The sequence below is a fragment of the Podarcis tiliguerta genome (assembly GCF_965153285.1).
Source record: "Podarcis tiliguerta genome assembly, chromosome: 2".
NCBI classification, from domain to species: Eukaryota; Metazoa; Chordata; class Lepidosauria; order Squamata; family Lacertidae; genus Podarcis; species Podarcis tiliguerta.
In genome coordinates, this window is record NC_139535.1 from 23,694,308 (window position 1) to 23,720,589 (window position 26,282).

General features: G+C 43.0%; 1 protein-coding gene across 13 annotated transcripts in view; it reads right to left on the reverse strand.

The window, feature by feature from the left end:
* The window catches only part of CADPS (calcium dependent secretion activator), a 342,990-nt gene that overhangs the window by 15,479 nt on the left and 301,229 nt on the right, over positions 1-26,282 (reverse strand). The gene's annotated exons all lie outside the window — the stretch shown is intronic.

Consider the following 26,282-nt stretch of genomic DNA (forward strand, 5'->3'; position numbering starts at 1 on the left):
CACCTCACATGGGCTCGACAAACACACATTACTCTTGGTGGTTTTATTTCTAAAAGCGGCAGGTTTTGTTTTCGGAAGAACTTAACAATGCGAATCTTCTCAGCAAAACCTGTGTATTTGCAGTCAAAGTAATAACAGCATCTCCTACAACTTCCTGCTTCTTTGTTCTAACGTGCAACAGATATAGCTTAGGTAAATATCAGCCTACTGATGCAGCATTGATTCAGGGACATCTGAACCTGTTTATCCTGAAGTCTTTTCTTCTTACTAAAGACGACTGGGGACATATGTATTGCCAAAAAAAAAAAAAAAAAAGGGGGGGGGAGCAAATGCATCACTTCCTGCTAAAAGGAGGGCAAAACAGGACACAGGTTTGCATAAAATGTACATATGCTAATATATATGTATAGGTGCAAATATTAAATATAAATATAAAAGCTTTCACTACAGCAGGGAAGACTGTAACCTAGTGACCCATGTTCCCACTCAGTCCGCTGCTCAGATGTTAACTGATGATGGGCAATTTCAAGGCCTGTTAGGGTTCTTAACTGTTAAACCAGACTTTGATGTCTCTGGAATCAATTATATTGATAGGGAAGAAGCATGGGGACGCAGTTCTTCAAAAGAAGACTGGTTGCCCTTATAACAACTTTAATATAGGGGTACAGTGGTACCTTGGGTTACAAACACCTTAGGTTACAAACACTTCGGGTTACAGATTCTGCCCGGAAGTAGTACCTCGGAAGTAGTACCTCGGGTTAAGAATTTTACCTCAGGATGAGAACTGAAATCGCGCACTGGCCGCGTGGAGGCAGCGGGAGGCCCCATTAGCTAAAGTGGTACCTCAGGTTAAGAATGGTTTCAGGTTAAGACCGGACCTCTGGAACGAATTAAGTTCGTAACCAGAGGTACCAGTGTATTTTGGGTAGTGGTTGTTCCTCACACGCTACAGTGGTTCTCAAAGGTCTTTTTGGCCAAGGTCTCTGACATCACTCGATACTTGGTCCTTTTCACTGAAGATGCCCAAGGACTGAATCTGCGACCTTCCGCAAACAAGCCTGCTGTACTTCTCGGTCATGATTCCTCCCAAAATACAGAAGATGTATGTGATGTGCATTATAATTTCTGAGATCTGTCTCTTTGTCACTATCAAGCATGACCAAGAATGATGTGGTTTATTTATTGTTTATGACTTTTGTAATTATGTAAATCTTGTCATGTTGTAAGCCACTTTGAGCATTGTTTTTAACTGTCAAAAGGCGGCATACAAATAAAATGATGATGGGGTCATTCCACATCAAATCAATGCAAAAAACAAGGGTTTTGCCACCCACTGTCTCAGATTTTGATGAAACTTGGTGTATATCCTTCCCTTATGGTTGAAAGAAACCCCCTTAATTCCCCCCCTATCTTAAACAGTTTGAGATATAGCCAATTTTCATAGTTTTAAATACCCCAAAACTGAAAAACAAGCCTGCACTTTTGAAAAACAACAACCTTGTAATAACAAATACTATTTTAGATTTTAAGATGAACTTTGTTTCATTAATTTTTTCTTTCACAGCTATGGAGTATAGGAAAGTTGTACCCAGTAGTCATCCCCCCCCCCGCCCCACAATGTCCAAAAACCATAAAATTTTGTTACAAGACATAAGAGACCCATAAATTATATTCTTTGTTGAGAAAGAGCATGTCTTTGCAATTTTCACCATCAAAAACATCTGATTGCATTGTGCCCTAACGCTGAAAATTTAGGTTTTCTAAACCTAGTTTTTCCCACAAAAAAAGCTACATTTATACATTTTTTAAGGCATTTATAAAATCTTTTGAGTGTTGGTGTATTTTTTTTGCTGAAATCCTCATCATGTTATTGATCTCTGTGTAAAATTTCAAAGAGATCTCATCATTGGTTATGGAGAAAAAAAATAAAATGCACACAAGGCCGAGGATCTCAAGAGGGACAGAATCACAGATTTCAAGAAACTTTGAAGTGCTATAAAATTTAAACCATTTGATATAGAGGGAAAAAAATCAAGGGGGTTTCTTTCAACCATAAGGGAAGGGTGTACACCAAGTTTCATCAAAATCCGAGACGGTGGGTGGCATGACCACGTTGAACTGACGTGGAATGACCCGATGATGATGATCCTGTGTACAGAAATAAGTCCCACTTTATCTTTCAGTGTGATGAAGCCCCTTATCCAGTGCATGCTCTGACCCCATCTGGTGCAGCCTTAACCTGCCCGCAGGAAGGTTAGGGTTGGAGCAGGCAGGGAAGGAGAAATCTCTCCCAAGCTGTTTAAGCACATATAGAATCATGCCTGAAAAGCACTACTGTGTGGATATGTTTGCAGCCTTAGATATACTTTTTGAGCCACGGTAATTGGTTTCTGGGGCCATGCATGCGTAGATATTTTCAGATGAGCATAATGAAAACACAACAAAGCTTCTACCTGTCTGGTATCTAGCTAGGCCTTCCTTCTTCTGTGGCTGGCTCCCCCCGCCCCATTTTGAAAGCTCAGTTCTGATTTGAATCCTTAGCATATGAGACACCATCACAGTAATAAATCTGCTTTCCCCTAAAACAAACCAGTAAGACAAGTCAACTCTGTTACATACCATTACGATTTAATAGCACCAATATCTATGAAAACTACCACCGAGCTAATGTTGAGGGCATTGATCAGCAAATCTTAACAATTAATGCTTCCAGTAATAATAACGATAGTTTTGGGGGAGTTTTTTTTTTTTTTTTTTAAAGCAAGCTCCCTTCATCCTTTTATTCGGTAGCATAAGAAATTAAACACTTGTGGGCTTATTCTAAAGAGTGAATGAAATTGAATAAGCTACCTAGTACTTGAGTTTCACAGCGAGTGCTTGAATAGAGCAAACCTCCTAAGTTGAATAGGTTGCCTTTTGGGACCAATTTGCCTCTTTTCACTCTTTAGTCTTCCTTTTTTGCTGACAGATGTACAAAGGCGGAACTGCGCTGTGCGGCTTATCTACATACACCCTCAGCAGCTGTCACTTTTGTCGAGCAAGTTAATCAAGCAAATGCCACCATATCCCACTTTCTATAAGGAACAACATGTTATAGACAGTAGTCTTGGGAGAGAGAGAGGGAGAGGGAGAAAGACTTTATTTTAACTTTGATTAGCTTGGTTTTTTCCACCAAACAAAAGCCTCTCTCTCTCTTTCTCTCTCTTTTATACTTATGATGCAACTCATTATTTTAGGGTTGTTTTTTTTTTAAAAAAAGGGAATTAAAGATCTCGAAAACTCAGTTTTGATTCGCAAGAGTGAAAGAAGGGGAGAAGTTGCTAGCCCTCATTGACATAGAGAAAAGCAGCTGCAACGAGCCATAAAGGCAAACAGGGAAGAAACCCTATATTAAAAAGCAACCAAACAAAAATTATCAACTTAAAATATAGCGTAGGTTTTTGACAGGGCAGGAGAAACAGCTTTTGAGCAATGTGTATCATCATTATTACTGCCAATCTAGCTGGCTGTTTGCAAAGGTCTTTTCAATTTTTCAATTTTTTTAAATTAAATGATTTAAAGACACAGAGAAGGAAAAATGGATGCTTTTGTTTGCACTAATGCTTGTTGATAACAATATATTGTCAACTGCTGAGCCACAAAGATTAGCACAGCAAAAGCTATTTTCTGAATAGCATGAGTGAAAGGCTTGGTTCATTTTCTCCTTGTATTTCATTGTAAGAGAGTTTCAATCACTAGTTGTTATTTATACATGTTCTTTGATAAACTCAACTTGTGTGGCTGTGTTTTTTTTTTTTTTAAAGAAATCCCTCCCTCATTAGGTACATAATAGTGTTTAATGTTGTAGAGGTTCTTCCCTGCTTTTTTCCTTTGAAGTCTTTCAAGCTTAAGCATACTTTCCTCTGTTAAAATCATGCTTCAGAACTTCTGACCTATGAAAACAAATAGCCACGAAAACAGCATTATGCATAATAAATTCTGTCAATAAATCTATTCCTATCATACGTTCATGAATTATGCCACCACCAAGAAACTTCATCTAAACTCCTGAGTGCAGAGCAGCCTGCAACACATCTAAATTAAGTCAAAGCACCTGGATTAATCAGATTGAATCATGTTACTTCAAAGAGGGCTAACATGTTTCTGTCAGCGTATCTACTTGTACACAGGGAGCGAGTTGCTTCTAAAGTGATGTTATGTTGGTAACAGTGATCAGCACAATCCAATCTAAGTACCACTTTGTTCAGCAAATTTTATGACTGGCCGTTTGGTCTATATATACATTGAACAAGAAACTGACCAGGCTACCATGCTAAAAGCGAAGCACCTCACTCAATAACAAAGCAAAAAAAAGAAGTCTATAGAGTTTCTCTCCCCTCACCACACATTAAGACTTTGCGTTTTCCTCATTAGCTCATACCATTTCCTAAACTGTCTCCTTTAAAATATGAGAGTTGTTAATTAATCGCTCAGTATTTGTGCGGTGTTTTGACTTCGTATATCGGAGAACTTTGACTCAGTTACGACCCCAAACAAATGAGAAATATTACAGTGTGATGGATTGTGTGAAAAACCAAGCAGCAGCTCTTGCGAATTACGAACTACTCCTGTGAAAAAGAGGTCCTTCAATCTTGGAAAAAGTTGGAAATCCCCCCCCCCCCCAATTTGTTTATATGTTCTAGTTTAATTCAGTGCACTGGAAAGAGTTCTCCAATAACTGTCTTATGTGACAAAGGGGTGCATTTTATCCACATGAGTTTTGCCATTAAAACTTACTCTAACTACAGTGTCATTTTCAGGGAGAATAACTGGCTGAAATACATTATTGCCCTGACTATAAGTGTAGGCACGTATTTCTTGCGATCACAGCGATACTTTTTAAGAATAATGCTGCAGTGATTTGGTTGCCTTAAACAATGCATATAACCCGTCTACAAACACTTTATACTTTCTCTGCCGGTCTGCTCCCTTTTCTCCTGTACCAGTGAAGCCTTAATCACATTGAAAATGCATTGATGCAGATAAGTTAGAAAGTCAGTGAGCTTTGAATATTAAAATCATTTGCATTGTTGTTTAATAATGCTGCTGCGATGGTGTTACATAATAGGGTTAAGCTGCTATCCTGAATTATCAATAATCTCCCTCGGCATCAAATTACATCATCCCCTCCCCTCCCCTTTGCCGGCTAAAATAAACCACAAAAGAGTTGCTTAAAAATTGTTGAAAAGGTCTGGTCTAGACAAAACAAGGAAGCGGGTTAAGACGGAAGCTTAAATTTGCAGGCACACATTTGCCTTTGCATACAGCAGGGTTCTTCTCCTTCTGTTTTTGCAGTACATATGGTCCATAAGATCACCCACTGTTTAGGGACTTCTGTGATAGGGTGAGTTAAGGATGGAGTTTCACCCTTAATTGGGATTAAGTTTGACTTGAAACGGTCTACTGCATGGAATTCCCATCACTGTTAATGAAAGTTATGCGTTGAATGAAGTCCCATGGGTGTTAACAGGCCGTACGCCTTGGGTATAGGTTTCCAGGGCTGAATTCATGGATTTATGGCTTCAGGCTCCCATGGCTGTTAATGGGAAATGCATGTTTAATATATCACAAGAAATTATACTCCCATTTTAATAATGCTTTTTATTTTAATTGACCTGTATATACCACAGCTCAAGCTGTTTTAATCAGTAATAACCACTAATATTTTATTTCATAAGTAATAAGGACTAATTTATTTCATAAGCATTCTTGGCATCAGTTTAGATTCTAGAAGCACAACCAAACCTCTTAAAAAAAACACCCCAAAAGCAAAACACAACTTTTTCCCTCTGTAACAAAACGTAGTAGACTGAGATAGGCAAATAGCAGAAAAGTGTCCTTATTTGTCTTTAGCAGGAATAAAATCAGAACTGCTGTATTGCCATTTAGAGATTACCTGGATTATTGTACAGTACAAGGTTATTCTATGTGTGGGCATATTTTATCCAGAGTCTGAAAAGTTGAAAAGAAGGTATTTTTTGCCTGGAGAAGAGATGATAAAGAGGCAATATAATTGTCATCTCCCAGCATTTGACGACGGAGCAAATTTATTCTCTATTTGCTCCAGAGGGCAAAACACAAACCAACGAGTTCAAATGACAAGAAATGGGATTTTGACCAAGCATTAGGAAGAACCTCTGGACAGTACAAACTGTTGGATGGTGGACCAGCCAGACTGCCTCAGGCAGCTGTGAACTCCGTTTGAATTTTAGTGCTCGATATGTTAAAAACCTTCAGTAAAATTGCTCCCCCCCCGCCCCGCTTTGAGCAGAGAGTGAATGGCTGCCTGTCTGACCTGCAGCAGCAATGGATTTCCTGCATCTGTGGGAGGTTGGCCTTGGGGGAATCTTTTCTAACTCAATGATTTTTTTTTATATACGATACGATAATCTTTATTGTCATTGTCCCATACAAAACAACGAAATTGAAAAAAATCTGCATCAAACATTCAAAAACAAACAAGCCTGCTATCCCAGCTATCCCAGCCTGGTTAGCCCCATAAAAACTCTTGATACCCCATAATTAAATACAATATATTCCCATAGAGACTACCTTACACTGCATTTAAAACCAAAATCGCATTTGGATAGAAACTGTTTCTCAGGTGGCTAGTCCTAGTCTTTATAACCCTGCACCTTCTTTCCAGCAAGACCCAGGCATGCCCGGATAAGGCTTCATATGGGTTGCCCTCTGAGATTACTCAAGCATGGATCATTCATGCAGGCTGACAGTGGATACTAGCCATGACTGTTGTGCTTTGCCTTGAGGGTCAGAGGCAGCAATGCTGCTGAACATCAGTTGCTGGAAACCACAGGTGAGGGTGCTCTTGTGCAAACAGGATGCTGGACTAGATGAGCCACTGGTCTGATCCAGTGGGCTCTTTTTAGGTTCTTATTAGAATGCAACTGGGAAAGGGCGTACTATTATTATTATCATCCCGCCTTTCCTCTATGGTGCTCAAGGTGGCATAGATGGCTCTCCCACTATTATGGAGAAACACAGCTGTGTGTCACCAGTGTACTGATGGCACCATGCTCCAAATCCCCTAATGACCATGCCCAACAAACCAAAAGAGGTAAAGGTTGCATTTCAGCCGGCTGAAGATCTTTTGTTAAAGCTCATTAGGTCTTACAAGTTGAACCTGCACAGACTGATGTTAAGTACTACTGAGGTTAAGGAAGCTTAAAGGTAAAGGGACCCCTAACCATTAGGTCCAGTTGTGGCTGACTCTGGGGTTGTGGTGCTAATCTCGCTTTATTGGCTGAGGGAGCCAGTGTATACAGCTTCCGGGTCATGTGGCCAGCATGACTAAGCCGCTTCTGGCGAACCAGAGCAGCGCATGGAAACACCGTTTACCTTCCCGCTGGAGCGGTACCTATTTATCTAATTGCACTTTGACATGCTTTTGAACTGCTAGGTTGGCAGGAGCAGGGACCGAGCAATGGGAACTCACCCCGTCGCGGGGATTCGAACCGCTGACCTTCTGATTGGCAAGTCCTAGGCTCTGTGGTTTAACCCACAGCGCCACCTGTGTCCCTTAAGGAAGCTTACTCACAAGAAAATATGCATAGGGTTACAGACAGCTATGCTGATCCTAATGCTACTCTTTCAGTGTGTGCATGTGTATGTACATGTGTGTGTTATTACTATTATTATTATTACTAACAATAATAATGAAACCACCCAGCTGCCTGCCTTTTTGGACCCTCGGGGGGGGGGGGGGCACAGATGTCACGACGAGCTTGCCCTGTGCTTCAAAAATTACTACTATATCTCCCTCTCCTCTTTTGCCCCAATGTACTTCTCAGTACATATGGTTGTTTCAAGCAAGTTTCTACCAGTCATGATCTGTTCCAATATCAGAGGTGGGCTAGGTGGAAATGGCTAGAGGCAATGGAATAAGGCAAAGGGGGAATGGCGTTATTTATTATTTAATCCAGACTCCATAATATTAAAAAGCACAATCTCTTCCCTACGTGATCCTTTTCATGGGGAAGAGGGCAGAAACAGATCTTTGCCCCATTCTTTCTTTTTGATGGCAAATTGGATGCCTACATTGGATGCCTAAACAGATGTGACTGAGCCATTGCTTCTAGTTTGGTTGTAGCTTGTGGTGCTCTAGCAAGGATGGGGGGGGGACCTCAGGTATAGGGCCAAATAGGACCCTCCTGTCGTTTTCTAGAAACTCCCTCCAGGCCACACACTTCACTGGCTTTTGCTTTGCATCCTCTCTGAGCACTTTTGCCTGGCTTGACTATGCCCTTAAACTCTGATAGTGCTACACTAACCGCGACAACACACTGACCCTTACGATGTGTATAAATGAGTTTTAAATGCCCTTGGTTTTAAAATATAATTTGAAAGCCAGCAGTGGACTTCTTCCAAGGAAAGTGTTAAAAAGGTGGAGGAGCAGGTGGCTATAAACATCCATCTCTGATCCACTGTCCATTTGCTTAGTATCAAGTATGAGAGGAAGTGTGGTCCACTGGACCATGTTGACTTAGGGCCCTCTCAGAGTCTTGTTATCTTCAAGCGGGATCAATTGCACACCAGCAAATTTGGGTAGTGCAAATGAAACCTGATTTTGTGCTCTTGTACAGCAAACCTCTTTCCCCACCAAAAATCAGTTTTTTTTTTTAATGATAAAGAGAGTGACAAAAAAATGTACTGGAAGGCCTAGGGTAACACTCGCTTGACACAACATCCTATAACCTCTCTGCAAAATATGAATGGAAGCAAAAGAGAATGGAAACAGATTTAGGAGATGCATATTCAAATTCCAGCTCTGCTTATAGGTGGCTGACCTTGGGAAGTCACTATCTTAAACCTGAGTCTAAAAGAATTTTCCTTTGGTGCATGTGTGTATGTGTTCGATCTCCATTCCTTTCTATTGCACACTTACAAAGGTCCGTATTTCCTTTTTGTTGTAGTCTTTATTGATACTCTTAATATATTTTTACTTCTCTTTGCAGCGAAAGATTTGCTGGGTCGTTTTTGCATTTTTTAAAAAACAATCTTTTATCAAAAATGTTTTTACATTGAAAACATTTCTCACTTTCCTAGCAAAATGAAAGGGATTTCCCTTGTGCTGTTGCAAGACACTTGGTAATATGTGCAATGCTCCCTCTAGCGGTTGGCCCACCAGCAGCTATCAATCAATCAATCAATCAATCAATCAATCAATCGCACCAATGAATGAATACAGTTACTCCCTGTGTAAATGATGCTTTGTGGCAAACAGCTTCCTCTTTATGGGTATCATTTTCATGAAGGAAAACGCATATACAAATTTACTTGACTGCATGTACACAGCAAGTGAAGTTGTGGCAAACCACAGCCTCCCAATGCATGTACAGATGATGAAACAAGACACATTTGTTAAGAATATGCCTATTGCCCTGGTCTCACAGTGGCCAAGAGAAGCCTGGAATGCTGCTCTCACTTGTGGATCCCAGCAAATGGTATTCAGAGGTGAAGCTGCACAGAACTTGATACATGAATAAGAGAGCCATTTGAAAAGTAAAACTCTGCTAACATAGGAGGTGGTCAGCTGCATTATGAAGCAGCGAGAATTCAGTACCGTGGTTCTCAGCTTCCTGCAATCCTTGTTTTTGGCTTTTGCTGCTTTCAGTGCTGCTCTGTACTGAATATGAGTGCTTAAATTGGTTGACCCCCATGCACCCATTGTTAATCTGGTGGACACCAGAATGGTCTCAAGCCAACACTTGTCACAGCTATAAACTAGAACAATCGGTAAGGTAAAGGTAAAGGGACCGCTGACCATTAGGTCCAGTTGTAGCCGACTCTGGCGTTGCGGTGCTCATCTCGCTTTATTGGCCGAGGGAGCCGGCATACGGCTTCCGGGTCATGTGGCCAGCATGACTAAGCTGCTTCTGGCGAATCAGAGCAGCGCACAGAAACACCGTTTACCTTCCTGCCAGAGCGGTACCTATTTATCTACTTGCACTTTGACGTGCTTTCGAACTGCTAGGTTGGCAGGAGCCGGGACCAAGCAATGGGAGCTCACCCCGTGGCGGGGATTCGAACCGCCAACTTTCTGACTGGCAAGTCCTAGGCTCTGTGGTTTAACCCACAGTGCCACCTGCGTCCCTTCAGAATAATCGGTACCGAGGGACAAAACAGTTTAAATTAAGGACAAAGAATGTGATCTGATAGAGATTCCAGTAATGAAAGGCATGAGTGGCACGCAAGATTTTCTTAAAGAATTACCAGATATTCTTTACTTTAATGCAACACTCCTTTATCCAGAGCATTAGAGCAAACAAATATCATTTGCAGAACACCCTTGGTGCCAAAGAACTCCAACGAACAAGCCTTGTGCATTGACAGCCTGCATGTGACTTCCGACTATGAGGTCACTGTGGTGCAGTGCTTGAGGCGCTGGACAAGCAGTGGAGAGATCCAGAGATCAGATCCTGCCTCTGCCATGAAGATCACCTTGGGCCAACCACTGCCTCCCAGCCCAATTTATCTCACAGGGCTGTTGTTATGAAGATATAAAGTTGGAAGGCGTGAAACCGTGAGCTTTTAGCTTTCACCTTGGGAGAAAGGTGACATCTAAATGTAGCTACTCACCACCATATCTGAATTTTAATCAAGATATGGTCATATGTTTGCCTGCAGCAGCAGGGGTTCAGAACCTGTGGCCATCTGGATTTTGTTGGACTACAAGTCCTATAATCACTTGATTATAATCACTATAATCGTTAGCTGCCAACTGCAGCTAACGGAGGTTAGGATCTATTAACATCTGGAGAGCCAAAGGTTCTCCATGCAGAAGACACCAGGTTCAATCCCTGGCAGCTCCAAGTAGGACCACTGGGGATGCCCCTTGTCTGTAGGGTGAGCTGTTGGGCTAGACAGATCAACAGAATAAAGCAGTGTTCCCCACTTTCATGGCAAGAGTTCTTTGTGCAAGGAGACACACTCCTGGTCCCCAGACCTATGGCACTGCACAGAGAATAGAGAGGTTGGTCATCTTTGCCATTGAACAAATACATTGGGACTCCAGAGGAACACGCCTCCCACCCTGAATACAATGGATCTGGGAAATTTATGCCCTGACCTTATGACACAGTGAAAATTTGCTGCTTGGATGGAAAGGTATGATCATTACAGGTTTTCTGGAAGGAAGTGTGAGAGACTGGTGGATCATTGTGAATGCTTGGAATGAAATAACAGCTATGTAGCACTAGCTACCAAGTCTGTGGGATATAATCTGGTTTTTGTAAACCCTGGATAAACTGTGTATTATTTAGGTCTTTTTTAAACAGACACCCGAAACAGTGAATTGTAGAGGGTCTCAAAGGAAATGTATAGCTCTGCTTCTTTTTTTAAAGGCCTCTTTTTGAATACTGTATTCTCTTGTTTGTTCTCTCTCTCTAAAAAAAGAATGTTGATATTTTACACTCAGTTCTCCTATAAAGGTCCTTAACTAAACAGACTACCTACATAGCAATTTTGTGAAGGGCCATGCCCTTTCCTAGTCAATGGATTGCAATCCAGCACCAGTGTAATTGGGATGTAATGTTATTTTGCACATTGCAATAGAATAACGACAGTCATACAATACTTTAATTGTACTGGTATTTATGCTTTAACACTAGAAGCGGAATCAAAAGACGTCACAAACTGGACTCAGTAACCATAATTGAGTCCTCTTGTGTAGCTTTCGCATTGTAAAGTGAGTGTTTTAAGGGCAGGCTAGGTATTCACTGTGAACTGGATGTTCAGTGAATGGCTGAATGATGTCCTCGCTGTTCCTTCCAGTGCCATACATGGGGTTGCAAATGGATCTCCTGGCTATTTGTGAGCATTTTTGTAGGCTGATATCATAAATGCAGGGTGGGGGCAAGATTTAAAAGGATATTGGGTGGTAGAAAAGAAAAGGGCTACAGATCAAGAGGAAATAGGTGACCTATGACTGTTAATCTAATATGCACCAGTGGTTTGCTTGCCAGTGGTGTGTGACTGGGCAGTCCACAGAGAAAGAGAAAGAAGAGTGAGAACTCTGTAGGGAACTGGGCTAAACCTTTGTTGCTGAGGTAGAGGACTAAACACTGCCAAGCACCACCTCAGTCTGATGCTGGGAAGTGTCTCCTTAGCCCAGTGGCTAGGGCAAGCTGGTTTTAGCCTTGTTTTGTATGCAGCTAAACTCTAAAGAACTTGCGCTCGGAATCACACTGCCTCTAACACTCGAGGAAATTCTGCTTCCTTTGCATCAGTGCCCTTATTGTAGAACTATCTCACCTCTTTAGCTTACAACAGCAGCAAAAGTATGGATGCCCTGGAGCCTATCACAGACGTACTGTGTTTGCAGGCCATTTGCTGGTGCTTAGTCCTGACAACTCATGACTCCCACTTCCTTTACCATCAATTCTGGTGACCATATACCTGCATATTAGTTATAGCAAAACAGAGTGGCAACTGGAATATGCTGGTCCACCAGCAGGACACTACTTTTTGCATGCCACAGGCTTTGCCAAACTGATGACCGCTGTATGTTTTGGATTACAGCTCCCTTCATGGGCTGGCTGGGGCTGGTGGGAGGTGTAGCCTCAAACTGGAAGACACCAGGTTGGCAAAGGCTGGCCTAGAACAAAACAATGACACTTGTCATCCATAGTAACTCTCAACCCGCCAAGTGTTGTGCTGAATAATTCCTAGAGGCATAAAACAACAGCATTGCACTCTCTTAAAATAATGATGTTGGTCCAGGCAGGCCCATGCAGAACTTGTGAGGCCCCGGGTGGCTGGGGCCCCAGAATATTCTTGGCATGACAGCATAGGTTCAACAGATTCTTAGCAAGGTCTGCCCAGCCAGCTTAGCTCTCCGAGGGCCAGGATAAGTGTACTTGGCTGCCCCACCCTCTGCATGGGCCTGGATCCAGGAGTCATGATGTCTGAAAGCAAGCACTTGATTGTTGCACTTAAGCCTGTGTACAACATCAAGTACATTTTAATGTGGATGATAATTTATGTATTCACCAAAGAAGGGCAGTAGAGCCCAACATGCACTGGGACATGCAGTCGTCTGCTTTGCAGCAGCTTCCATCAAGCCAGCGGAGGGCCGAAATAAGCCACCAGAAGTCTTTACCTGGGAGCTATGGCAGCAGGAAAAAGGGCCTGCTGGCTTGTTCCTAAGTTGGCATTCAGCACCTGCAAGTCTGGATGGCTACAGAGATGCACTGCAACTACCACAGCAGCACAAGTCAGGTGTCACAAGGCACCACGGGGCTACCTTTGGTGCAGCACAACTTCTAACTCCGGCCTGATTCCGCAGTATGAGGATCAGGTTACTCAGAGAGTGCTTGAGCTGTTCTACAATCACCTGTCCCTGCCCATCCATCTGCCTGCTTCCCCCCATGAGCCTGTCTGCTTTCCAACTGTGCTGCCCTGCTGCTCAGTAACACCTGCTTGCTTCCAGGTCTCCAGCCCTGGCAATACGGGAGATTGAAAGATATGGTACTTGCTGGAGGTGACCATTGTTTAGGAATGGGCTGAAAATGCCAGAGACAGTGAAGAGAGTGAAAAGGCAAGATATGCACTCTGCTATAACAACAACAACAACAAGTTGCCCCAGCCATTCTGGGTGACTTCCAACAAAATATAGAAACACTGTGAGACATCAAACAATAAAAACTTCCCTATATAGAGCTGCCTTCAGATGTCTTCTAAAGTTGTATAGTTGTTTATCTCCTTGACATGTTTTCTGTCTGTGTTAGGGAGGAAGGGGCAGGCGAAGAAGAGGGGACAAAATATTTGTTCCCATTAGATGTGTGACATAAGGCATGTCCAGAATAAGGAAGGATTTGGATTAGATAGGTCTGCATAAGAGGGGATTTACTGTATTGATTGTCACTTCCAAATTTCAGGCCCAATCCTGTTTTGCTTGGATACCTTCAGTTAAAGTCAGCTGAGGTTTTGTCAGCCCCTAAGAGATATTATATCCTCTCATTTGACCTTTCTACCAAACCATGCCACAGTTCAATTAAAAAGAAAAACATTTTCTTTTAAAGAAGAGTTTGAATGGTGCAGCATTTTCTTCTCCCCACCCCGCATGGTTTTTTGGGTAGACTCCCTTTCTCCTCAACATCTCCCTCCCCCATTTAATCTAAAGTAGGATTAGTGACCTTTTTATTTTTACAGTCAATTTTCTTCCTTTTGGTTATACAGTGCCGCAGGGAAATTCTGCAGCCCTTCTGAGAGTTAAGATGTTTGCAAATGTGATGGGCTTTTCAGGTTTTCTGCATCGCCTCTCTCTCTCCAAAATATTTACTTTTACTATAAACTGCACACGCAACAGAGTTAGGCATGGCACCAGGTTGGGGAAGACTGATGCAGACAACACTTAAACTGACAGATTATATTTAAGAAGGAAAGGTATTCCTCTTGGAACACTACCAGCACATTCCTTTCTTGGAATTGTCAGTGCCACACTTTGTTCAGGATGTGGGGTGAGCAGTTGCGTGTAATGTCCCATCTGCCAGAGATGTTCCATAAGCATAGCTGCCATCAGCTAGAGAAGGGGTTGCTCTGTACACTTTCTTCCTTTATTAATGCCCTGAGCAGCTGGTAGGATAGTAACAGCTGGCAAGCTCTTATTTCCTCAGTACCAAGCATCTTGGACTCTACAATTGGCAGGTGAAGCCTTGTTGGTGGTGTCACCGCCGGGGGCTGCCAAATCGGCACTGAGTATTTTCAGTGGTGGTTTCCTGGTTGTGGAATATCCTCCCTAGTGAGGTGCGCCTGTTTCCACCATGATTAACCTTCAGAAGGAATTTGAAAACCTTCTTGTTTACATGGACGTTTCATGGCCGAAGAATACTGCCCCTGCCGACCCCAAACTCATTGATCGGAGGAATGTTTTTAAGTGCAACTGCTTTTAGAATGGCTTTGTTTTTAAATTGTGTATCTGTCTGCTGTCCTGGGTTCCTTGGGGGTGAAGGATAGGATATAAATTCAATAAATAATTATAGCTACTCTGGAAAAACATCGTGCCTGAGAAACTGAACTACATATTGAGAATTTCACAGTTAAAATTTCATCTTCGCCATAAACTCACTAAGCAGGGTAGCCTTACACAAGCCACTCAGTCTCCCATCGATAATGTGGGTATAATAACATGGGCAATACCTTCTGGTGTAGGGGTGCAGGCAGGATACATGGAACATTCAAAAACACCCTATACAAAGGAAGGGGAGCTCTGGTGAATCATCAGACTGAAGGCCCATCTAGTCAAGCATTGTTTGCAAGAGTAGTTAACTCTTCTAGGAAGCTCACACACAGGGCATGAAGGCAACGGCTCTCCCCACCACACTTGCTTATCAACTGGTAATAACAGATCATTAAGAAAAGCCCTGCTAGGTCAGGCCACTCTAGTCCAGCATCCTGTTTTCCACTGTGGCCAGTCATACGATTCTTGGAAGCCCACAAAACAGGACATCATGAGTGCAATACACCTCCTGCCTTGTCTGCCCACCAGCAAGTTCTGGTAAGAGCTGTTTGCAGGAAAATAAAATGCAACCACAATATAGGGAACCAAATACATGTTAAACATGCCAGCTGATTATCCATAGGCCGACTGTATTATGTTGGTTCCATCCTACAGCTTGAACAAGGTTTGATTCTGGTAGAGTTGTAAGAAAAGTATGCATCAGGTTCCTTGTTTGAGGTGCTCAGTACTATTGTGTGGCATTAGGAAGTGGGAGAACCTCTGCTCAGGGAAGGTGGGGCATCCAATTTTTGCGGATCCTCTTACCTCCTCTATTCTATGTTGTGGAATATCTCTCTAACCCTCAGGTGTAGCTTTTTGGGGGCCGAGCCTTTCATGAGCAGAAGTACTTCCCTCACTGGATATAACCCAAGGTGGCTAATCATTTTGTATTATAGCTCATAAACATTAACGTGACAACTTTTCAGGAGAAAAGAAACAGCAGTCTTCTGCTGGGCTACTTGACAATATAATATTTAATTCCAGCAGCAATCTCCCTGCTCCTCCAAAAAAAGCACAAACCAACCCAGGATTGTCTGATGCCTTCAATCTGCCATTAAAAATATAACCACATTTTCAGACACAGAAAATATGACACTAAACATGTCAGTGAGAGTTTCAAGTAACAGAATAATTGGTCTGATTTCTCAAGCAGCAATTCGGCGACTGTTTACACTGATGCAGCCCCATTAACATACGTGGGTCTGCACCAGTGTAGAAGTGATTAGTGGAACAGTCTCCCCTGGAAAAGAAAACCAATTAACTGTCTTCACCAAATGTCTGCTGGAACACGAAAAGCTGCTTCGATAAAGATCTTTGGGAGCATAAACTCCTACAAGCATGCAAAGCCAAGTGACAAATCTAGGACTTATTTTGTTAAGAGTCTATCTAAAATAAATTAGACTAAGCCCTTCTTAAATTAAATACTTCACAAGGGAATAAACCTTCTGACATACTATAGATAGCAATTTCTTACACAAGTGCAACTCTTCTGCATTTGTCAAGAAAACATTTCCACGATTAATCAACCCCCTTAAACCTTTCTCTTGTCCTTTTCTCGGTAGTGGATGTGCAGTTAAGGATAAGCTGAGAAATGCCTCGGGGCTAGCATGTTGGTGTGACGGGAGCATGTTCTTGGAGCCCCCAAAACAACTGTTCTCCCTTTCACCTCCCGTAAAAATCTACACCAGAGAAATAGACCTCCAATGGCTGATGGGCAGGGATGGTGGAAGTAGCAGTCCAAAAGATCTGGGGTGCTGGGGAATAATGATTTATACAGTGCTCATATTAATGAAATCCCCACCCCTGACCCTCCACCTAGGGTGGTCATTTACACATAATCAAAAGAGGACATAAAATCTGCACGTGCTACTTTGAAAATTTAGAAGGTTACAATAATTTCAATAGAAATACAGCACATCTCACCATAGTGGGAGAGGCCGTGGCCAGGTGATGGGCAATTGCAAGTCCCCTGATCTCCCTTGTCTTTTAACCAGGTTTAGACCAGGCACTTCTTCAAACAGAGAGCTACCTGATCTTTTCTGGCTCCAATAAGATGGCTCAAAAAAGAGGACAACGATTTGCATAAAATTTGCATTTGATATTTTATATTTATAGATACAAATTTGGAAATAATTATTATATTGAACATTAAGTAGAAAAGTGTTACGTCTCACCCTAGTGGGGGAGGGCTGTGAGAAGGAGACAGGTGAGCCTGTTCAGTCTCCTGGCTGGTGTCACCAACTTCAAGGTCCCTGCTCTCCCTTTTTATTGTTATCTTTAAACCAGTTTGTGCTTCAATAAGAGGACACCTTGACACAGACACCAGTCCTCTGACAGCCCTTCAAAGTAGAGGACTGCTCTCTCTAAAGTAGGACATGTAGCCGCCCTATCAGATATCTTGGTGTGGCTCTACGCCGCTGATATGCCGTAGTAGCCCTGCAAACCTGGGCCCACATACTTGCATACTATTTTCTGCACTGTCATGACAATACATATTAATAAAGTCAGGATATCAAGAGGCCTTAAGTAATGCCCAAATCCTTGAAAAGAGCATGCACATTTTGAGCAGCTCAGGTTGCTTCCAGCCAACCTATTGAGTTTCCATCCTGATTTGTTTGTAGGGAAATTAGAAAACACTGGCTATTTAATGAGCATTCATTCTGATTTGTTTGTGGAGAGGCATGTTGTTGCTTTGTCAGACTCAACATTATGGAGACATACTAAAACTGATGAGAAGAATCTCTGTTGTCAATGGATGTGGATCTGCAACATGGCCGTCATTTGTAATAACAAAAGGGACTCTTGGCTTCCTTCCGTCTCCCTTTTCTCAGGCCTATCTCACACAGGTTTCCGAACATTACACTCACCTTGAGATGTTTGGAGTTGTAATGAGACGCTTCTGCTTGAAGGCAAACTCGGGTGATGTGCTGAAAGTATCACACTTCTCACCTTAAGAATCCTCTGATAGTTTGCTACACTATCCTAATCACATGGTGCTGTGAATCTTTATTATTAGGTTCACATGGGATGCAGCTTGGGAGGAATTAATTTGTGTGTTTGTGTGGCAGCCGGGAGGCCAATCTTGTGGAGACAATCTAGCCCCCTTTTTCTCTATGCTTCTCTGTCAAAGTACTGGCATTAACCTGCCTAACCAGGGCTGGCCATATTAGTTTAAGAGCAAAGACTCCAGAAACAAAAGACTGAACTTCCATTTCAATAATAAGTATGCCTAATGAAATATGTTCCAACAAATACAGTGAAAAAGAGCAGTCAATTACAAGGGGCAGACAGGAAATATCACATATCACACAAGACTCCTCGAGAGCAAAAACACATGCAGCAATGTTGCTCTTTGCTTACAGCAACAGCACCTAACAACACGGTACATGCAATAGAAATAATAGAAAAAAAGTGCTGGTACTCACCATGAAGTTGTTACAGCAGGCGCCACACTTTTAACATTTGAAAATAAAAACTGCTGGTTCTCTGTCCCCTTGAGTACCCCCCAGAAAAAAGCACTGGGTAGATGTAACATTTAGACCTGATCTCAGAGCCCTGATTCCATATTCTTTGAATCTAGTGGGGAAGATCACATGCTTACCCAGCTCGTGATTCCTTTCCTGCACTGCAAGATTAGGTTTTTGTGTGCCCCCTTCCTCATAGCACACATAATCTAACATTTATTTATTTCCACAAAAAACCCTTACATCCTGCCCTTTGCACTGAAATCCCAACAACAAATACATAAAAACAAAAAATATTAAAACAAGATGCAATATCAACAAGACCATCAGTTACCTGAGATCTAGGCATGCCTCTACATTAAAATGCCTGCCAGGAAACACAGGTCTTTAACTGGTTCCGAAAACTGAACAACATTGGTACTAGGGCTGTGGCTCAGTGGTAGAGACACATGAGCTGCATGCAGAAGGTCATAAGTTCAATCCCTGGCATTTCCAGTTAGGGCTGAAAATGTTCCCATCTGAAACCCTGAACAGCAGTTGCCAGTCATTGCAGACACTGACAATATTGAGCTAGATGGACCAGTGGTCTTGACTGGTTATAAGGCAGTAACCTCATGGGGAGGGGGAATGCTTTCCACATCTGGAGTGCTGAGAAGGCTCCCTGGGCCTCCCTTAAGGCTGGAACTTCCAACAGGGCCTCAATAGAGAGGCCCAATTTGTGCAAACTCCCCCTCCTTCCAAAACAGTGGGAACATCTCTGCACAAACTACCCATATCATGTCAACTTGTGTGCGTGGTGGAGCCGTTCAAACTCAGGATGAATTGTCTCAGGTAAGTCCAACCTGTCATAGCCAAAAACCAGGACACACGTCTTCTGGGCCATGCTCCTGGGTGAGTTACATGACCCACATGAGAGTATGGCATCTAAAAATGGGATATCTCGATTTAATTGGGACAGTTGAGGGTTATGCTATTGACGAAGCCATTCTCCTTTCTGCTTGTTAATACATTTTCCTTTTGTTCCGAAGTCTCATTTTTAGATCCACTGTATGGAGAGGTGTTTTCTAAGTGGTTCCATCAGCAGTGGAGAAAAATATATATATACATCTAGGAAAACATCCAGGCACATACTGTAAGGTTACCAGATTTTTTTCAATGAATTCAGGGACCCTTTTCAACTTCAATGGATTTTGTATGGGGACTGGTTTGTAACGGGAAACGGGGACGTCTGGTAACCTTAACATACTGTACAGCTGATTGTAAAGTGACAGTGAAATGGTAAGTCAAGTCTCCTGAAAAAGCATAGAGCAGTTAGCATCCCAGTATCATCGGGCCCTATCACTGCATGATTAAGTTCTTACCAGACTTTTCAGTAAGGGCAACCTTCCTGATCCGGTAACTGCCAAGGGCAAGCCAAATACACAGAGTCAATCTATGAACATTTAATCTCTGCAGAGAAGGCAGATTAAGTGTATAATTGACCCATATAATCCACATATCATCTCCAGTCAAATGCTTCCTACGTCCGGTTTAGACAGACAGGGGCTCTGCAAAAGAAAGCTATCAGGGCCTGCATATTACCAGGGCTGTGGATTTCATCAAAGTTCGAGATGGCTTTTTAATCACTGATCTCAGAGACTGCTAGACTTAAGCAGATGAACTAGCTGCTAAGCACATCTGTTTTAATCCTTATCTTCTGGTCAGGCAGGCTCGTGTCTTCAAGAAGTACAAGGAGGGGAGGGGGGAAATAAATTAATTTTTGTTTAGATCTTTGCAATCTTGGGAGCTTCGCTGGATGATTTGATTTCTCATATCAAAAGCATGTTGTTGTTGTTTTTTAAAGTATTTTTTTTGGGCAAGGGGCAAGATATTGGATTAATCATCTGAGAGGAGGGAAAATGCCATCTGCGCCTTTTGTGGATTCTGCATCAATATCCGAAGATCCACATAGGCACCTGGGTTCTCATCTCATTTTTTGATACTCCGCTGCTACAGAGGAGCAGTCTATAAGAATGCATTCTTCACAATATCCAAAACGATGGTTCTCATTGTGAGATCTATTGGCGATGGACTTTGAAGTCTCTTGAAGCCAAGGGTGGCACAGGGCCAAGCTAGACGCGCCACTAATCACATGGTTGGTCTTTGCATGCTTGTGTTGGGCTTTACTATGCAGCAGTCATGGGGGACAGAATCTAGAGGGAGATCATGGCATGAAGTGCAAGGGGGAGGAGAGGAAGAGGGGCTTTAACCCTGCCCCTGCTGTGGTCTGGGGCCAGACAGGGGCCCATGTGCCTGCTATTTGCCTTGGGAAGGAAGCTCCCATGCAGCCATGTTGTCACTGTTTGTGTTGCATTTGGGTTTTCTCTTTTGAAAGGAACCTGCCAGAGCTCCCCTTACCTTCTGCCCCAGTACTGTAATTCAGGGTTGCTTCACACAATGTAGGAATTACTGCCTACAGCTCTGCATACTCTACGTACTTGCAGTACTTCTTGTTGTTAACTTACATATACCCGGGCAGCTTGCGAGACGGAACAATCCCCCTCTCCCCCACTGTGTGTTGTTCTGGGGATTCTCCCCACCCCTAGCCAATTTCATGGGGTGGGGGTACATGAAGAGAGGAGAGGGGTGCAAGCCCCACTGTGCTGTCCTTGCGTGGGCTGAAGCTGGTGGGACTGGTTAGTTGAATTCCCAAGAGCTGGTATGTTTTAATACACGGATCTTAATGACACCAAAGCCCACATCTCTTATGTCCTACAGCAATCAGATGAGCCATTTGCAAGGGAATGACATCCTGACAGCATTGGTTCTCTCTCTCTGTCCAACGGCCTGCCAGCCAGCCATTCATTCATTAATTCCACTATTTAGAACCTGCACTTTTCATGAAATATACCAAGATGGCTTTCAATAATAAAAACAACAACAATAAAAACAGTCTATAAATATCTGCAATGAGCACATCACTAAAACATCAGTAGATACTGGCTGGTTATAGAGAAAAAATTCCCATTGCAAAGGCCTGTCTAAACAGTGCAGTTTTCAGAAGATGTCTGAAAGAAGGCAGCGACGATTCCTGCCAAACCTCTCCAGGGTGGGTCTTACCAAAATAAAGGTAGTGAAGGCCAACTGGACCCCAGGGGTGTGGGGAACTACCAAAAGTGCCCCATTGGAGGATCTCAGTCAGGGGTCAGCAAACATTTTCAGCAGGGGGCCGGTCCACTGTCCCTCAGACCTTGTGGGGGGGCCAGACTATTTTGAAAAAAGAAAGAATGAATTCCTAGGCCCCACAAATGACCCAGAGATGCATTTTAAATAAAAGGACACATTCTACTCATGTAAAAACATGCTGATTCCTGGAACATCCGCAGGCCGGATTGGGAAGGTGATTGGGCCAGATCCGGCCCCCAGGCCTTAGTTTGCCTCAGTGCTCAAGGTGGAGCATACGGTAAGGGATCGGATGCTCCCTAAGGTACTCTGGGCCCAAGTTGTTCAGGGCTTTGTGGATTCATAAACCTGGGTTGGTAGCAAATCGGCAACGAGAACAGCTCTCTCAGCAGCGGATTATCATGTTGCCAGTAATCTGTTCCTGTGAGCAGTCTAGTAGCTGCATTCTGTAGCAGTTTGCAGCTTCTGGACCAGATACAAGGGCAGCCCCACATGAAATCAAGTCCTGAGATTACAGTAATCAGGTCCTGAGATTGCCAATGCATGGGGCCACTGTGGTCAGCAGGCTCTCACGGCCCCAAAGCAGTCACGGCTGGAGTATCAGCATGAGCAGATAAAAAGCACTCCTGGCTACAGACCCATGGGAACGTTACCCTGCACCCCAAATTCCCAAGCAAACCCTAGCCATACACAAGACTCTCTTATCATTTAAACAACACCACAGGACTCCACCTGGGACAGATAACACAATGCTACTGTTTCTAGATTACAAGAGATGCTAAAATCACCTCTCAAAAACCCAAGAGATGTAAACTGGCCATAAAACCTCAAATCAGAGTTTTAGAATGGACATACAGATAAACCACACACCTCTAGCCGAGAAAACACAAATGCACAATAACACCATTGTGTTTCTTTCTCATAACTACTGGCCCTCTGGCCACCCTTTTAGTACGATGGGACAAAGAAGTCATGTGAAATTTCAGTAAATAACTCCTGGAGGAGAAAATAGCCTTGTTAGCTGCTGATTGTCAGACTAACTTACTAGCCAATCTGTTTCTTTCCCCAGTGACCTGAAGAGAAGATTTTTAAAATGACAATGATGACTTTATTCCACAGTAAACCCGACTAATTTACAGAATAAAGGCGATTAAAATGTAGACCACACAGTAATATTCAGATAATCTCCTGCATACCCCAATATCCACCAGGGAGAATAATTCTGCTATCACGGCTCACATGGGGAAGAGGAACTGGGGAGGTAATGAACACTAAAGCAGTGTAAAATGAATGGCCTCGGGAACAAAAGAAACAGCAAAATTAGCCTTTTGAAAATGTGTTGCCAATAATATTAATAACTTAATTTTTTTAAATAAAAAGTGGAGAATATGTGACAAAGGCAAGGAGGAATCCAGTGTGAACACCACCTTCAGAAATAAAACAAAACAAAGAGGGTGATTTTATTAACACCCCAATTCTATGCATGTTTAATCAGAAAGTAAGCCCTGCTATGTTCAGTGGGGCTTACTCTCAACAGGATTGAAGCCTAAGATGTATTTCATTGTTGTTGAGATTCACTGCAAGTAGGCAGCTTTGTGAAAAAGGAGACAGAGCTCCTGCACTTTTAATACATGGGTAGAAGAGGGAATTTCAGCAGGTATAGCTGCTCCTCTTAATTTTTCCTCTTCTGCTAGTTGTGTAGAAAGAGCCCTATCCTCTTTTGCATTAAAGGTAAAGGGACCCCTGACCATTAGGTTAGGTCCAGTCGTGGCTGACTCTGGGGTTGCGGCGCTTATCTCGCTTTTTTGGTCGAGGGATCCGGGGTACAGCTTCTGGGTCATGTGGCCAGCATGACAAACCTGCTTCTGGCGAACCAGAGCAGAGCACGGAAACGCCGTTTACCTTCCCGCTGGAGCGGTACCTATTTATCTACTTGCACTTTGACATGCTTTCAAACTGCTAGGTTGGCAGGAGCAGGGACCGAGCAACGGGCACTCACCCCATTGCGGGGATTCGAACCTTCGACCTTCTGATCAGCAAGTCCTAGGCTCTGTGGTTTAACCCACAATGCCACCTGAGTCCCCTATCCTCTTTTGCATTAGGTCACCCTGAAACAAAGCAGGCAATGTAAGACCTTGGAAAGCCCAGGTCAATGCACCCACTGGGGAGGGTTACCTATTTTAGAGCAGGGATGTTGTTGAGACTCCCAACTCCCATCAGCCCCTGGCACCATGACGAATGAGTCAGGGTTGATGGGAGTTGTATCCCAACAGCAACAACAACAACAACTGGAGGACAACAGGATCTCCATCCATGTTTTACAGAAGGGGTGAGGAACCTACGGCTCTCTAGATGTTGTTTGACTCCAACTCCCAACAGCCCCAGGAAGTATGGCCAATAGTCAGGGCTGAATGAGAGCTGTAGTCCAGGTCTACAGCTTCCCCACAGGTCTTGCTCTAGGGTGACAAGATAAAAGGAAGAGTAGGCTTCTGTATCTTTAACAGCTCAGAAATGCTCAAAGTGCACCAAGAGGAAGCCACACAAGGCCACCTTGTCACAACTGCAGGATGTTAATAGAGCGGCCTGGTTAAAAGTGTGTATGTGTGGGGGGCTCCTGCACTTTTAATAGGGAATTTCAGAATAGCTATGCAAGCGGCATCTCTCTTCAACATGACTCTTTAAGGTGCAGGGGTCCCCTCCTCTTTTGCAGATTAAAAAGAATGTTTTTAATCTGAATTTTTCCAGATCGAAAAGAAAATAATGGCTTGAGTATGCAAACTGTTGGGCGACAGTGGAAAGCAGTAGAAAATGAGTGCCCTAGGCATGGTTTTTAGTGCTTACACTGGAACTTAAGTTTATATTCTTTGGAGCTGTGTTCCAAACTGGGAGCATGTTGCAAATTTAACCCAGTTTTGAACCCAGTGTTTATCTGTGGCCTTGTAATAGAGTTCATCTTGCTTATAGCGGTGTGCTTAACGGATTCTTGCTGTGCGTTGGCTCCTTGGCAAAGACAGAGGCCTAAACCTTTAAAAATCTAGCTTAAGCAGAGAGATGTGACCTTATATAGACCATGGTTTCGATTGAACTGAAATTCAATTCCGACCAACTATCCGTCTGCTGGGATCTGCACAAAACTGGAAACTGCTCAAAGGAAAGGTTGGCACTGAAAAGAACAGTCCCGGGGAAATGTACTGCTAATGGAAGAATTTCAGCAATAGGCAGGCAGAGCGCTAGCAGATCTGTAACAGAATGGAAATGACTGCCTCTTTGTCATTGCCAAGTGGATAGGTGATTTGTATTTGACATTTTTTTTTTAAAATGCTTGAAATTCTCTTAAGAGGAAAGGAGTCTCTGGAGTGCTTTATGCATGAATGAGGCATTCTCAGTGGATATGGGTCATGCTAGAAGATGTACACAGGAAGATTATTTGACTCCAATTCATGCCACTTGATATAATGTGATAAAACATTTGACATGAGAGATAAGTTCCATTTTAATCTTGGAGAATATGGGGGGGGGGAGAGAAGGGTGGCGGTGAAAGGAGAGAATTATGCAGTAGGGAAGAGGCTTTGGTGGGAAAAGAAAAATGGGGTGGAGTGGGGGGGGGGAAGATGGGTATCAAGCAGGAGAGGAACTTGTATGGGGTGGTGCGGCAGTGACGATGGGAGAGAAAAGGCTTTTCCTGCCCAATGCAAGCAAGGGAGCACGTCAATAAAGCGCTGGTAGGTCTGAAGGCATTCACATCCAAATGCCAGAATACTGGGTGGGTGGGGGAGAGAAACAGCACAAAACAAATGAGAGCGAGTGAGCGAGAGTGAGAGAGAGAGAGCGCTGAGAGGTTGCAAAGGGAGAAAAAGGAAGCTGCTTTACAGCCACAAAAACAACATAAACAGAGATCCAACCAAACAAGTGACTGAAACAGTAATGTCAAGCACCTTCTGCAAGCGTCAATGCTAGACTGCACAATTGCTAGGGCAGAAAATGTGTTGCACAGCAGAAGCAACAGAAAGGCAGAGAAGTCTGTGAACATGCACTCTATGCTATTCAAAATAAAATCTTAGTTGACACTTGGGAGCTATCGGGCACCACAGCCGCCGTCCTCTTCCAAGGTTTTAAACCTAGGTTTTCAGATTTAAAAAGTTCCACCCAGTATTTCCTAGAGGGTCCCAAGTTCTGGTTTTAAAGCATTACAATTGTATTCTATAATGCAAAAATCGGACTTATCGTTTTTTCTTTAAATGTTTAAATCATGCTTAGATTTCCTGGAGGGAAAGGTCATTCCCTCCCACCATTTAATTAAAAAATGGTCTTTCAGTAACAATGCTATCTCCAAGTCAAATTGCACATGCACCCTATCTGACTTCTTCACCTCCCCCCACCTTTTAAAAACAGGACTTTTGATGATAATAATGACTTGCAGTGCCAATCCTATACATATCTACTCAGAAGTAAACCCCTCTGTGTTCAACAGGGCTCACTCCCTGGTAAGGGAGCATAGGATTGCAGCCTAACACATTTCGGATACGAGATGATACATGTTGATATAAGATGCTTTTATCTAAAAAATCTAGAGAGAGAAAGAGAGAGAGAGAGAAACTGGG